Source organism: Wyeomyia smithii, chromosome 2 (genome assembly GCF_029784165.1).
Source record: "Wyeomyia smithii strain HCP4-BCI-WySm-NY-G18 chromosome 2, ASM2978416v1, whole genome shotgun sequence".
Classification (NCBI taxonomy): Eukaryota; Metazoa; Arthropoda; class Insecta; order Diptera; family Culicidae; genus Wyeomyia; species Wyeomyia smithii.
In genome coordinates this window covers 114,379,947-114,394,481 of record NC_073695.1, presented here as the reverse complement: position 1 = coordinate 114,394,481, position 14,535 = coordinate 114,379,947, and the positions used below count along the sequence as shown (strand labels likewise).

Sequence of the window (14,535 nt, the reverse complement as noted above, 5' to 3'; positions counted from 1 at the left end):
TTACCACCAACTAGCTTAACTCCATCAATGAGCTCGAGCATCTAACGGGGCCAGCCATAAAAAACAAACATTCTTGTCGCAGTGGTACTTTTACCCAATGTCCCTCAGGCATACAAAAAAATAGACTCCGTTCTTCTTGTCTACATCATGGTTCAAGTTCAGAGGTTTGGTTATCAATTCAGATGTGTGCCAGAACGAATGTTCAAAGAAAATTTTGATTTCATTTCTTCACTTGGATGGATGGTATGTGTTTTAGCCAGGTAAAGTATCATCACATTACGGCAATAAACACAAACATTCCTGAACAACCATTCGACCCCATTTGCACCCAATCGTGATACCGTAGACCAACGGTTCTCAACCTGTACCCCTGGGGGTACTCGAAAGCCTTCAGGGGGTACGCGAAAGAAAAATCAGTAATGGCGGACAAAGCAATTTTTCTCTATAATACTTCATTTGATCAATCTAGCCCCTAAAACATGACTGTAGCAATCAAACAAGCTACAGTTTGATTTGGAACCTTAACTAGACTGCCACAATATGATCTACCATTACTCTCTCCCACTCGGCAAGAACATTCCAAGTACAATCGATATGAAAAATATCGCCAAGGGGTACGCCAAGGTACCGCTGCCGTAGACAGACGTCCAAGCTAAATTCCAAACTTGTGTGAAGTCTAATCGTAGAAATTTCATTTCATATATCTACTATATTTATTTATTTAGTGATATGTACATTTATCGAACCACTACAAAAATAACACGATTCTGTGTAATAAAGGATATTTTATTCGTTGTAAAATTCATCCAATTCCGTTGAATAATTTTCGACAAAAAATGGTCAAAATAGTAATGCTTAGAACTACCAATTATAAAAATAACTCGCTTTCCCAAACTTACAGAGACAATGCCTTACTGTCCTTAATTCTTGTCAAAAACAAGAGTTAGCAAATTTTTGCTCGTCAAATAAAGAAGGAGTTTGCGCTTTCAGTTTTTCTACTGGTTATTTTTCCAACCTGCCGTCATGCATAAAACATTTCCTTGGCGTTCATAATGTTACCCATTATCGTTTAGGGCTAGCTTTTTTTCACTGCTATCTTCTGCGGAGACTGCATCGAGCGTCACTGCTTGGTTGCTATTTGTGTGTGTATATACTCGACTTTGGCCATTAGGCCGTCGGCGCCTCTAACGACGAACTCGAGAATAGAGCGAGTACAATTTGCAACGATCAACGATATTGGCGGAAATCACCGGACGGAAGCAGCCGGGAAAATAAGAATCAGCAGTTCAAACGTGTAGGGTGGCACAATTTTCCATCGGTTTTAAATTTTTTCATGTCATGACTTTTTATTCGCTGCAGGGTATTGTTGCAGGTGGAAATTGTTCATGCTTGATTTATTCTATTACATTAAATTTTTAATTCCGCTTCCATCTTGCAGTACGATTGCATTGCAGTGGTGCAATATCTTATAAAATTTAAATAACACCACTGTTGTTAATTCGTTTCGAAACTCTTAGCAAATCTTTGAAACCGATAATAAATGGAATGAATAAGGAAAGCATTTTTTTCGAGTGTAGCTATTTTTCCACCAGCTGTCGGGTTTTAATAATTGCGATTATCGCTATGGTAAAGCTAGTAAACATTGGTATGGAAAAATCCTTCTTCCAACAAGCGAATTTGATTATCACAAAAACACGCATATATGCTCACATTTTACAATACTATTATATAAAATAGTAGGTAAATGGAAAAAATCATCCAGCCGAGAGCGTAATGAGCATAAGTTGAGCGCAACGACGCAAATGACGAAAGACAGGAAATAGCAACGGCAGCATGATGAAAGGATGTGATCAACAGTCACATCGAGCGAAACCTATCACATCTTATTTTGTTTGTTGGATAACGGCGTATGATGCTTTACAGCAAAAATTATTGGCATGTCTCGCAGACAGCCCGGAGGCTATGAGGCCGCTTTTCCCATCCACGAGCGTCAGTTCGTTTGGATGTAGTTGGTCGTTTTACGGGCTGCTATTGGGCTGTGGAAAGTTCATTGCGAAGCTCCTCGATGGAGTGCCGGTTAACGGGTGCAGTAAATAAAGTCGATTTGAATTAGCGTCAGTCAATTGAGTTTTGGAAAATTCATCATGTCAGTAATTACGATGAAATGGGGGTTGCAAAATACGAGACGAAAGAAGGGAGACACAGAGTTGTGAACTGATTGAATTTAGTTGGGATAAATGATTATTTTGTAATTGATTAACTATCATGACGGACTTGAATGTATTGAACTTTTCAATTTATTATTTTGTTGACAGTAGTTTGGCTTTTTGAAATCTTATGATGTTACTAAGGCTTAAACATTTGTTTGATTATTCTCAAGAAAAAAAAAAACAGAGATATACGTCGACTGCAGTGATCAGTATTCAGTGAGACTAGTAAAAAGTCATCCAGCCTCATTTTTGCAAAATATTTACATTATTTTCTTGAACATTGTTATCTTCATGCTATGTGGTACCCTATATGACTCTGTTAGAAAAGAACGAATATCAAATTTCCCTCTAAATGACACTAGACCCATGAAGAGGGTGCATCGTACGGCGTCGCTGTTCTTTTCTGACATTTTCTGCAAACATGTAAGAAAACCACGCAAACATCGTTCACCATGGATTGAACAACACGCTGCTGAAAGCTTGATAGATTTTTTCCATGGGGAAAGTTTCGCCGAAAGCCAGCGGAATATATACTCAGGGCCGTTCACCACCGCCTGAAGGATCAATACTGCGATAAATCTTCTGGAACGAAAAATTAATAGAATATGCCATCGTGCATTTTCATTTTATTAGATTGGATGTTTCTCCGTCAACGATTCTGAAGCGGAAAGATGTACCTGTGTATTCTACATCGGTGGAGCTGTTTCATGAGAACCAAAGATTTTAATATGTCTAGTTTTCGATATTTTTTTGTTAAATTATAAAATTACAAAATACTATTCCGGACTACTTCGTGATAAGGGCGAATCCTTGCTTGTTTTCCTATCTAGTTTCGCCCTAATCACGAAGTAGTCTGGAATTGTTGTTTTACCTCTCCCACCATTATATTTTCTCGAATCAGTTGAAATTAATTCGAATAAAACTTTTTAAATTTTTTTTGAAGTTTTTGTCATATATGATATTTTTGACTTGTTTAATATTTCTGGATTTTTTGACATACTTTATATTTTGAGTATATATTTTGGTATATATTTAATTGACATTATGTAAATTTGCGATATTTCAAATTGGTTTTTACAATTTTGACATGTTTCACATTTATAAAATATTCGGGATATTTGTTTAGTTTAAAGTTTTTAGCATTTCACAAGAAAGGGTCAGTCTGTCCGGAATTTATCTGCCTTTTTTTGAAAACCGGAAAATCACCCAAGGGGGGGGGGGGTAGGGTTTTGTGAAATTTCGGTTTTCGAAATTTTTTTTTGATGCCAAATGACTTAAAAATGCATGAAACGTCGAGAATTGGTGTCATCTGAAAAAAAATTTTGGGACTCTTTTTTTCAATTGTGGAAGGCGGGCTCAAAATGATTAGAATTTATCTTTTGTAATTGATCACTAGTCTCTCGAAATAGCTTGTATAATGATATACACTATAACTAGCATCGAATACATTATGTTTCATTAGGGTGGTTCATTTATTCGGCATAGGGTGGTTCATAATATTGTGAAAAATGAGTACAAAATAAAAAAACAGCACTTCGGTTCGTTTGATTTGTGTGACGTCTTCGAGAAAGTTGTAGATAATAATTCTGTCTTTCCAAAAAAATTACACTTGAAAAATTATTTGATTATTAAATTTAAGAAAAATTTAAAATTAATTATTCAAAAGGGCTCATTTTTCAAAAACTTGATTTTTTAATAAAACACAAACAAAAGATTACCAAAACAATGAATCCAGTCCGATCATTTAGAAATCAAGAAAAATAAGTTATCATTTTTCGAAAAAATAAAAATTTGAAAAAAAAAGATATATATTTTCAATTTTTTTAAAGGCTTTCATTTGGAAGGACAAAATATTATTTACAACTTTGCCGAAGACACTATGCCGTTTCGACTGTAGACATATTTTTAATTTCCAATAGAGCACTCAATGAGGAATTCAGAATATTTCTACAGTTAAAACGGTTTATTTGATTGGCATAGTGTATCTGGCAAAGTTGTAAATAATAAATGTACCCTGTGAAAAAAAAAACAAATTAAAAAAAAATTATAACTTTTTTTTCTGATTTCCCCATGGCCGGCTTCGTTGTACAGGTAAACTTTCGTAGTTTTTATACAAAAATCAGTTTTTTTAAATGGGATGTTTTGGATAATTAACTTATATCTTTCTTTTTTTTTATTTTTAATTAATAATTTCTTTTTAGAGTGTAAATTTTTTTTTTTTGAAAAACAAAACCGCGTCACACCGCGCAAACGAATCGCGCTGGCTCTGAAAATATTTGTAATCATCAATACCTATCCGAAATAGCATTTTCAATAGCTTTTCAAAAATGAGTTGTGTTTCAAAATATTGAACCAAAAGCACAACATGGCATCTTTTGCCTATAAAAACGTTTATGCAAAGTTTCAGCCAATGGGCACGTCCACGTTCTGATGATGTAAACTTGACAGAAAATATATGGTCGAACTGTCAAAACGACGCAAACCCAGAAACAACGAGTCAATTGTGTTGCGTACAATATAACATCGATACAGTCTTTTGTCTGATTATATAAGCCAGAGCACTGTGTGTTCAATCAAGTGTTGGCAAAGGACATTATTGTGGTAAATAAAACGAATAAATTGTCTGGTACAACATTCGAAAGTACAAGTACAAGTGTCTTAGAGAGTAAATTTTTCGAACAAAATAAAATAAAACATATTCCATCAGTTTTCACCGTTTCATGAGACACAATCTTAATTTTGGTTGAGATATTTTTTTTTGCACAGAGTAGTTTTTTGATACATTCTGTAAATTTGTTTTGTAATTTCTTGCTATTTTACGTATAATTTTTCCAATTCAACGTTGCCACCCTAACGACAATGATATAACAAATATTATATTTTCAGGAATTTTTCTATTGGTATTCAGTGAAAAGTGATTTTTTTCATTTTATACTCATTTTTACACAATATTTTGAACGACCCTATGTCGAATAAATGAATCACCCTAATGAAACATAATATATTCGATGTATATCATTATCCAAGCTGTTTCAAGAGACTAGTGATTAATTTCAAAAGATAAAATCTAAAAATTTTGAACTCCGCCTTCCACAATTGAAAAAACGACTAAGTCCCAGAAAGCAGATTTTTGCAAAAAAATATTTTTTTTCTGATGACACCAATTCTCGACGTTTTTTAAGTCAAATTCGTCGCAATTTTAAGTCATTTGGCATCAAAAAAAAATTTCGAAAACCGAAATTTCACGTACCAACCCCCCCCCCCCCTTGGGTAATTTTTCGGTTTTCGAAAAGGCCAAACTTCAATAGCTTTGCGCCACTCCATTTTAAGTCCGATTGAGCTGCAATTTTGCACAGGGTGTTTTTTCGAGCAGGTGAACATTTTGTATAGGTTTTTTTTTTGAAATTTTTTGGTCACTTTTTTTCCATACGATGATTGGCGCCTTACTATATATGGTGTTTTTGGCTGTTTTCTAGGAAACGGAATTCACCGTTTTGAGTTTTAAAATGGCTTTCCGATTTGTGAACATCATCCTGGTTACTGAAATATCCATATTGGTTCTTTTGGACCGTTTTCCAGAAACCGGAAGTCACCATCTTGAATTTCAGATAGGCGTCTGGGGCCGTTTTCTGGCTTGTTGATCTCATCCCGGTTTTGAAAGTATCCATATTTGATAGTATTTGATCTTGTTGTCAGCGCTGATTTGTCGGAATTTGCGTTTAAAACAAGGCACTAAACTTTTCAACAGTTAGTATAATGAAATTATAATGTTTAGAACGCTTAGTTAATTTCACAATAGGTGCTGCAAAATGAAGGAAATTCGTTAAAAACTGACGGAGTTATAAGCATTAGAAATTGGACAATTTTCGTGACGCTCTCGATGTTTTCGGTATTTCAATCTGCACCTTTAAGACAGAATACCGCCGTAGGAAAAAAAAGAAAAAAAAGTAGATCAATTATTTCAAAAAGATTTTATTTCAAAAATCGTTCAAAAAAACTACTGTCTGATTATAAAAAAATAGAAGCAAAAAAGTAATTAAACGATTGTCCGCCAGGAGATCTGCGCACACATGAATACTGCAAAGTCAAAAAATGGCATGTCTCTGACGAGCCAAGCTTGTTGGATCAGCGACATTTTTCATTTTTGACATGGAAGCTAGTCATTTGAAAAGGCAAAAATCAGGAACCCTAAGAAGACTAACTGGTCCTCGTTTAAGGAGCACTTATTCAACTCCCGGTACGCACTTTCATCGAGCTGGACATTGCTGCACGCGATGCAGGATCTCTGATGTCTACATGGCCAACTATCCTCTAGAGAAAAGTTTTGTGTGTCGCAATACCGCCGTGTGGCCAGGCGCTTTTTCGACAGTCCCACTGGAATGAATACTGAGCGTCACTCAATAAGTATAACGCTGAGCTACGCAAGGCTTAAAGCATTTGAGGATCAAGTTCTGCGAGGACATTCAAGTGATGCCCGAAGCCACACGACTCCAGAAAGCGATGTCTATGGACCACACCAATGAATCACTGCAGTTTCTTCTGGACACATACTTCCTCGGGTCAATATACACAAACGAACAACTGACACGGGAGCAACAATAACTGAGGATAAAGCATATGGGTCATTCCATACGAAGTGTACATGCCACTTGGACACGACCATCACAGATTTTGCTCAAAGTTGGGGGAATTATTCATCTACTGTCTCTTTGGAAAAATCCCAATTTTGGTATCGATTGGAATACCCCCCGCTCTCAAGGACCCCCCTCTTTATTGCAAAGTCACGCAGTTTTTGTCAAAAATCGCTTTTTTCCCTTTTTTCTTACAATTCATAGACGTAATATGTCCGAAAAAAACTGAAAATATATAAGTTTTGACCGGAAGTGTTGCCAGATAAATTATTTTTGTATTTGAAAACTAAATTTTTATTTTTCAGTAAATGCAGCCATTTTTATTTTAAATTTGATAATTTCATCATGTTCCGTGGAACTTTCACATAAGAAACAACTATCATCCCGAGGTAATATGAGCCAATCTCGAGATATAACATTTTTACGAAAAAAGTTGTAAACTTCGTAATTATTTTGTTTTATAATTTATAGACGTAAAACACCCGAGAAATAGTGATAGTTGAATTTTGAAGAAAATGAACCAAGGAATCCAGAAAAAATATCGTTTTTGACCAGAAGTGTTGCCAGATAGATTATTTTTGTATTTTAAAATTAAATTTGCATTTTTTGGCCAATGCAACTAATTTTATTTAAAATTTGATGGTTTCATCGTATTTCTCGGAAAATTTCACGTAAGAAGCATTTATCACTATCATCACTTAAGCACTTATATAACATTTTTGCGAAAAATAATTACGAAATTCAGAACTATTTTCGTAAAAAAGCTATATCTCGAGATTGGCTTATATTACCTCGGGGTGATAGTTGTTTCTTGTGTAAAATTTTCCAAGGAACACGATGAAATTATCAAATTTCAAATAAAAATGGCTGCATTTGTCGAAAAATGTAAATTTTGTTTAAAAAAACAAAAATAATCCATCTGGCAACACTTCCGGTAAAAAATAATATTTTTTCTGGATTCCTTGGTTCATTTTCTTCAAAAAATCATCTATCACTAGTTAGGAGTTAGGAGTTAGGTTAGGTAACGCTCCATTTCAAAAACCTGAATGAAATTACCGAGGGCATGAACTGGGGGGTAGACGACAGCTACACGAATAGCGATCACCAATCGGCCCGCTATGAGGTAGGCGTGCGGAAGCAAGCAGTGAGTAGGGCCAATATTCCATCCTTCTACGGCTTGCATTTCGATGCAGATGTTTTTGGACAGGCCATTAGATGGAAGCACGAAGGGGGTGAACCACACCCGGGTGCGGACCATCTAAATTCGATGTTGTCATGGGCGCGCGACGCTACGATGCCTAGGTCTCGTCCGGAGAGGGTAGACCACCAGCAAAGAGCAGAACAAGAGCAAAGAGAGAACGCGGTGCCGCATTCAGATCCGCTAAGGCAACGCTTAAGAGCGCAATCAGAGCCAGTAAACGAGCCTGTTTCGAACGACTCTGCGCCTGTACCAATTCGAACCCGTGGGGTGACGCCCACAGGATTGTTATGACCAAGACTAGAGGTGCGCTGAACAATCACCAGCGATGCTAGAAACGATCATTCAAGGCCTCTTCCCAAGCCACGAACCAAGTCCCTGGCCTCCGGCTGACGAGTCACCACCAACCGTGAGTGACGGCAGTCGTGCAGAGGCAGACGATGCGGTAAGGGTGACAGAGGATGCCTTGACGACTGCCTCTTCCCGGACGTGTGGAAGCGCCAGAGGCTGGTGCTGTTGCCGAAGGTCGGGAAACCACCAGGTGACCTATCGGCATACAGACCAATCTGCTTGCTGGACACGGCGAGCAAGGTACTTGAGAGGGTTATCCTCAATAGACTGGTGAAATATACAGAAAGTGAGAACGGTCTATCAAGCCAGTTCGGTTTTCGAAAAGGTAAGTCCATGGTGAACGCAATCCTCTCCGTCACTAGAACGGCTGAGGTTGCAATCCACCGTAAAAGGAGGGGCATTCGTTATTGCGCGATCGTCACGCTCGACGTGAAGAACGCGTTTAACAGTGCCAGCTGAGACTCCATAGCATTAGCGCTACAGAGTCTTAGAGTGCCGACGCCGTTGTACAAGATTCTGGGTAACTACTTTCAGAATCGAGTGCTAGTGTACAACACAGACGAGGGTCAGAAAAGCGTCAAAGTCACCGCAGGTGTACCGCAAGGTTCCATCCTGGGTCCAGTATTATGGAATGCCATGTATGACGACGTGTTAAAACTAACAGTCTCTCCAGGGGTGGTGATTGTGCGCTTCGTCGACGATATAACCTTTTATGGTCTATGGCGAGTCAATTAAAGAGGTGAAGTTAAAGGCCGCGCTATCCATACGCGTAGTGGAAGACTGCATGCACTCCAGGAAACCGGAGCTAGCACACCATAAGACAGAGGTTATTGTTGAAAATAACAGAAAGTCGGAACAGGAGACATCGATCAGTGCTGGTGCATGCACTATCGCCTCAAAATGCTCCTTGAAGCTTCTGGGGGTTATAATCGATGACAAGCTCACATTCTAATACTTTGTTGTTCAATCTTGCTCTTGAAACAAGACTGTAGCAATCATTGTTTGATCATAGTTCAATTTGAAACCTTAACTAGACTTCCACTCTCTCCCACTCTGCGAGAACATTCCAAGCTAGGGGGTACAATCGATATGAAAAATATTGCCAAGGGGTACGCGGACAAAAAAAGGTTGAGAACCGCTGCTACAGGATGAAGCATGATTCTTCAAATTAGTTCTACTATAAAACCATTTTACAAGAAACCAATGGCTGATAGTTATTTCAGCACCAGAAATTGGAAAATAACTATCAATCCAGCGAATTGATAGAATTTTGAACAGAGACTTCAGTCAAGCAAGCGTAGAGTAGTTGATATTTTAACGAACGAGAGGGTCACACCGCTATCGGCACGGTAAAAAGTTTTTGTCAGAGAATACTGTATGAGAGATGGAAGAGAATGAAATAGCTGGAAATATTGTACTCTGAATGCTCTTATTATTCGCCTTCACACAGTTCTGTCACTTTTTCCGAACTCTGGAGCGGCACTATCCCGCATGATGGCAAACAGTTTAGCGGTCCGTAGCAGCAGGCGCAAAGTCCTTGCTAGCGTGACTACGTCCATACTCAGGTATGGAGGGCTAGTGTGGTCCAAGGTTTTGGGTACCTCGTGCCATCGTGGCAAACTCGAGAATACGTACAGGCTAATGTGCCTAAGGGTCGCGTGCGCATACCGAACAGTGCCGTACGAGGCGGTTCGTGTTCTGGTTGGCATGATGCCCATCAGCATCATCGTCAAAGAGGATGTAGAGTGCTTCGACCAACGCGACACGAGGGGTATACGCAACACCATACGGTCATCTTCAATGGCTAGGTGGCAGCGGGAGATTCATTCCAGAGTTAGCATGCTGGATTAATAGGCACAATGGGGAAGTAAACTTCCATCTGACACAGATGCTGTTAGGAAGTACCTGCATAGGTTTGGGTACGCCGAGTATCGTATGTGCCCCGCTTGAACGGGTGCGGAAGAAAACGCGAAGCATGTGTTCTTCACTTGACCGCGTTTCAGGCGGATAAGGTACGAAATGCTGGCAATAAGTGGGACGGACACAACGGCAGAGAATATTGTGCGTAGGATGTGCGAGAATAGGGAAATCTGGGATGCGGTCATCAAGGCCGCATCACAGATCGTTAATATTTTGCAGGGCACCAATCGACGGGAAACCATCGACGTGCCCCAGTTAGTTAGCAGTTAACTAACTGGCCTGAATAGGCTGCTCTGCTACCCGTAGAGGTAAGTGCTAACAAGCACGACTGGCCCTCTCCCTGAAGTAATGCCTAACGGCGGTCCTGGGGAGACCAAGGGCTTTAGCTGTCCAGCTTAAGGTTGCTCAGCATGGGAAAAAGCAGGGTCCAACGGGGACCCAGGTGGCCACCCTCCGACTGGCGTCGGCGGATGCGAACCTGACAGTAATAGAAGGTAAGCTCAAGGTCGAATGGTCACTATGCCCTCTGGGTACGTTTGCTTCAGGTGCTTTGAGGGAGGACATAAGTCCTGGACTTGCTAGGGGCTTGATAGGAGACTGTTATGCAGGCGTTGCGGTGGTGCAGACCATAAAGCGATGGATTGCGGGGAGTCTTCCAAGTGCGTGGTATGTTCCGGCAGGCCCAAGGTGCCCAGCTGGCTGCGAAACCACGGGCGTCAGGGTCACGCAACTGAACCTGAACCAATCGGAGATTACGGTTGTGAACAACCGTAAATCGGAGCAACAGGGGGTGGTCAGAGTTGGAGAGTGCACCATACCTCAAAGTGATCTCTGATGCCCGTCTTCTTCATATGCCCACAGTCAAACCTGTTTTTGTGCGAGGGATGGGGAAGCAAATAAAGCCTTGGTGCTTGCTTCTGTTTATTTATACATAGACTTCGCAGCCGACTATTTAGTGTACAGGACAATTGCGGGGCTAGCGTTACGATCCTACTGACACTAACAGTCTCTCCCGAGCCGAGACTCGAACCTACGACGACTGGCTTGTTAGGCCAGCGTTGTACCCCGATACCATCTGGAGGATGCGAGGGATAGGGAACGCACAAAATAAATCGCATGGAAAAATCATTTGAAACTTCACGTGCAGCTATATAACAATGTTTCCACAACATTATTGAAAAAATATTTTTTTTGTGCGGTGGATAGGGTGTACAGGCATTAAAAAATAACTCGAAAGTTGATGATTCTGACTTAGAATAACCATAAGAACAATTTTAAAACATCTGATTGATAAACGTTATAAAAATTTTATTGAGTCTATTTATAATCAAGTCCAACCTCAATATGAGTACAGTTACGTTTCAACTATACCACGATAAAAAAAAAAATCACGTCATTTATTTGAAACATTTTTTTTTTCTTTTTTTTAGCTTAAGTATTTATGATAAATATTAGTAAATAATGAGTATGTGTGCCCAATCACAAATGGTGACTTCTCAACACTGTTAGAAATTTGTAATTTTAATTGTTAGGATTTGTTTGCTTTCGCAATTAGGACTTATCATTCGTAGGGATTTAAACCTACTTGTCAGAAAAGGGGAAGTAAACTTACAACTAACTTAATTGCTAACTTATTGGCTATAAAGAGAGCTTATCGTAGCAATTGAGGATTGCAACGATTTTTGTCGAAAATTGTTAATTATTTTATTTGACATAGCTTCTAATGGTTCAACACCAGTAAGTCTATGTAATTCGAGTGTACCAAACCAAGGAGGACGCTTCAAAATCATTTTCAGAATTTTATTCTGAATCCTTTGGAGCGTTTTCTTCCTTGTTGAACAGCAACTTGACCAGATCGGTACAGCATAAAGTATTGCTGGTCTAAAAATTTGTTTGTAAATCAAAAGTTTGTTCTTTAAACAAAGTTTAGAATTCCTGTTAATGAGAGGATATAAACATCTCGTATATTTGATGCACTTGGCTTGTATACTCTCAATGTGCTCTTTGAAAATAAGTTTTTTATCATAAATTAGTCCCAAGTACTTAACCTTGTCGGACCAACATAAAATAACCCCATTCATCTTGACAACGTGATTATTGTTTGGCTTGAGGAAAGAAGCCCTAGGCTTATGCGGAAAAATTATCATTTGAGTTTTAGAAGCATTGGGAGAGATTTTCCACTTTTGCAAGTAGGAAGAAAAAATATCTAAACTTTTCTGCAATCGACTGCATATGACACGAAGACTTTTTCCTTTTACGGAAATGCTTGTGTCATCGCAGAACAATGACTTTGTGCATCCTGGAGGCAAATCAGGAAGATCTGAAGTGAATATGTTGTACAGGACTGGACCCAAGACTGAACCTTGAGGTACACCTGCTCTGACAGGAAATCTATCAGATTTTGAATTCTGATAGACAACCTGCAGAGTTCGATCAGTAAGATAATTTTTTAAAATTTTGATTAGGAAAATTGGAAAATTAAAAGTTTGCAATTTCGCAATCAAACCTTTATGCCAAACACTGTCGAATGCTTTTTCTATGTCTAAAAGAGCAGCTCCAGTGGAATAACCTTCAGATTTGTTAGCTCGTATCATATTAGTAACTCTGAGCAATTGATGAGTTGTGGAATGCCCATGGCGAAATCCAAACTGTTCATTTGCAAAAATTGAATTTTCGTTGATGTGTGACATCATTCTGTTAAGAATAATTCTCTCAAACAGTTTACTTATTGAAGAAAGCAAACTGATTGGTCGATAACTTGAAACTTCAGCTGGGTTCTTATCCGGTTTTAAAATGGGAGTAATTTTTGCATTTTTCCATAATTTGGGAAAATATGCAATTTTGAAGCAGCAATTGAAAATTTTCACTAAAAATTCCATTGTGCTCTCAGGGAGATGTTTGATTAGTATATTAAAGATTCCATCGTCACCAGGTGCTTTCATATTTTTGAAATTTTTAATAATTGATTTAATCTCATTCAAGTTAGTTTCAATTATTTCTGCAGGTAAAAAATTCTGGGAAGAAATTAAATCAAATTGACGTGTGACTTCATTTTCAATTGGACTCACAAAATTCAAATTTGAGTTATGAACACTCTCAAACTGCTGAGCAAGTCTTTGAGCCTTTTGTTCATTGGATACAAGAAAACGTTCACCATCTTTTAAAACTGGAATAGGCTTTGAAGGTGTCTTAAGAATCTTCGACAGCTTCCAAAATGGTTTTGAATATGGTTTCAATTTTTCAACTTTAGTCTCAAAATTTTGATTTCTCAGAAGAGTAAATCTATGTTTAATCTCTTTCTGTAAATCTTTATAAATAGTTTTAAAAACAGGGTCACGAGAACGTTGATATTGACGTCTGCGGACATTTTTCAAACGAATTAGAAGTTGAAGATTTTCGTCAATTATTGATGAATCAAATTTCACTTGAGCCTTTGGAACAGAAGAATTCCTGGCATCAACAATTGCACATTTTAATGCTTCCAAAGCGGAATCAATATTCACTTCGTTTTGCAAATCAAGCTCATTATTGAAATTTCTCTCAATATGAGTTTTGTATCTTTCCCAATTAGCCTTGTTATAATTAAAAACAGAGCTCATAGGGTTTAAAACTGATTCATGTGATAAAGAAAAAGTTATTGGAAGATGGTCAGAATCAAAGTCAGCATGTGTGATCAAATCACTACATACATGACTTTGATCTGTCAGCACCAAATCAATTGTTGAAGGGTTTCTTACAGAAGAAAAGCATGTAGGACTATTCGGAGACAAAATAGAATAGTATCCTGAAGAACAATCATTGAATAAAATTTTGCCATTGGAATTACTTTGAGAATTATTCCATGAACGATGTTCAGCGTTAAAATCGCCGATTATGAAAAATTTCGAACGGTTTCTGGTGAGTTTTTGTAAATCACCTTTAAAATAATTTTTGAGCTCGCGTGTGCATTGAAATGGTAAATATGCTGCGGCAATAAATAAAATTCCAAGTTCAGTTTGAACTTCAATTCCCAAAGTTTCAATAACTTTCGTCTCAAGATGGGGAAGAGCACGATGTTTGATTCGGCGATGAATAACAATTGCAACTCCACCGCCGGAACCCTGAATCCTATCATATCTATGAACCACGTAATTGGGATCATATTTTAATTTTATGTTAGGTTTCAAAAATGTTTCAGTAATAATTGCAATATGCACATTATTTACTGTTAAAAAATTAAAAAGCT

The 14,535-nt window shown here is 38.1% G+C and overlaps 1 protein-coding gene across 7 annotated transcripts in view; it reads right to left on the bottom strand.

Annotated features, from left to right (window-relative positions):
- Window positions 1-14,535, bottom strand: part of LOC129722155 (protein FAM135B) — a 120,942-nt gene that overhangs the window by 21,281 nt on the left and 85,126 nt on the right. The gene's annotated exons all lie outside the window — the stretch shown is intronic.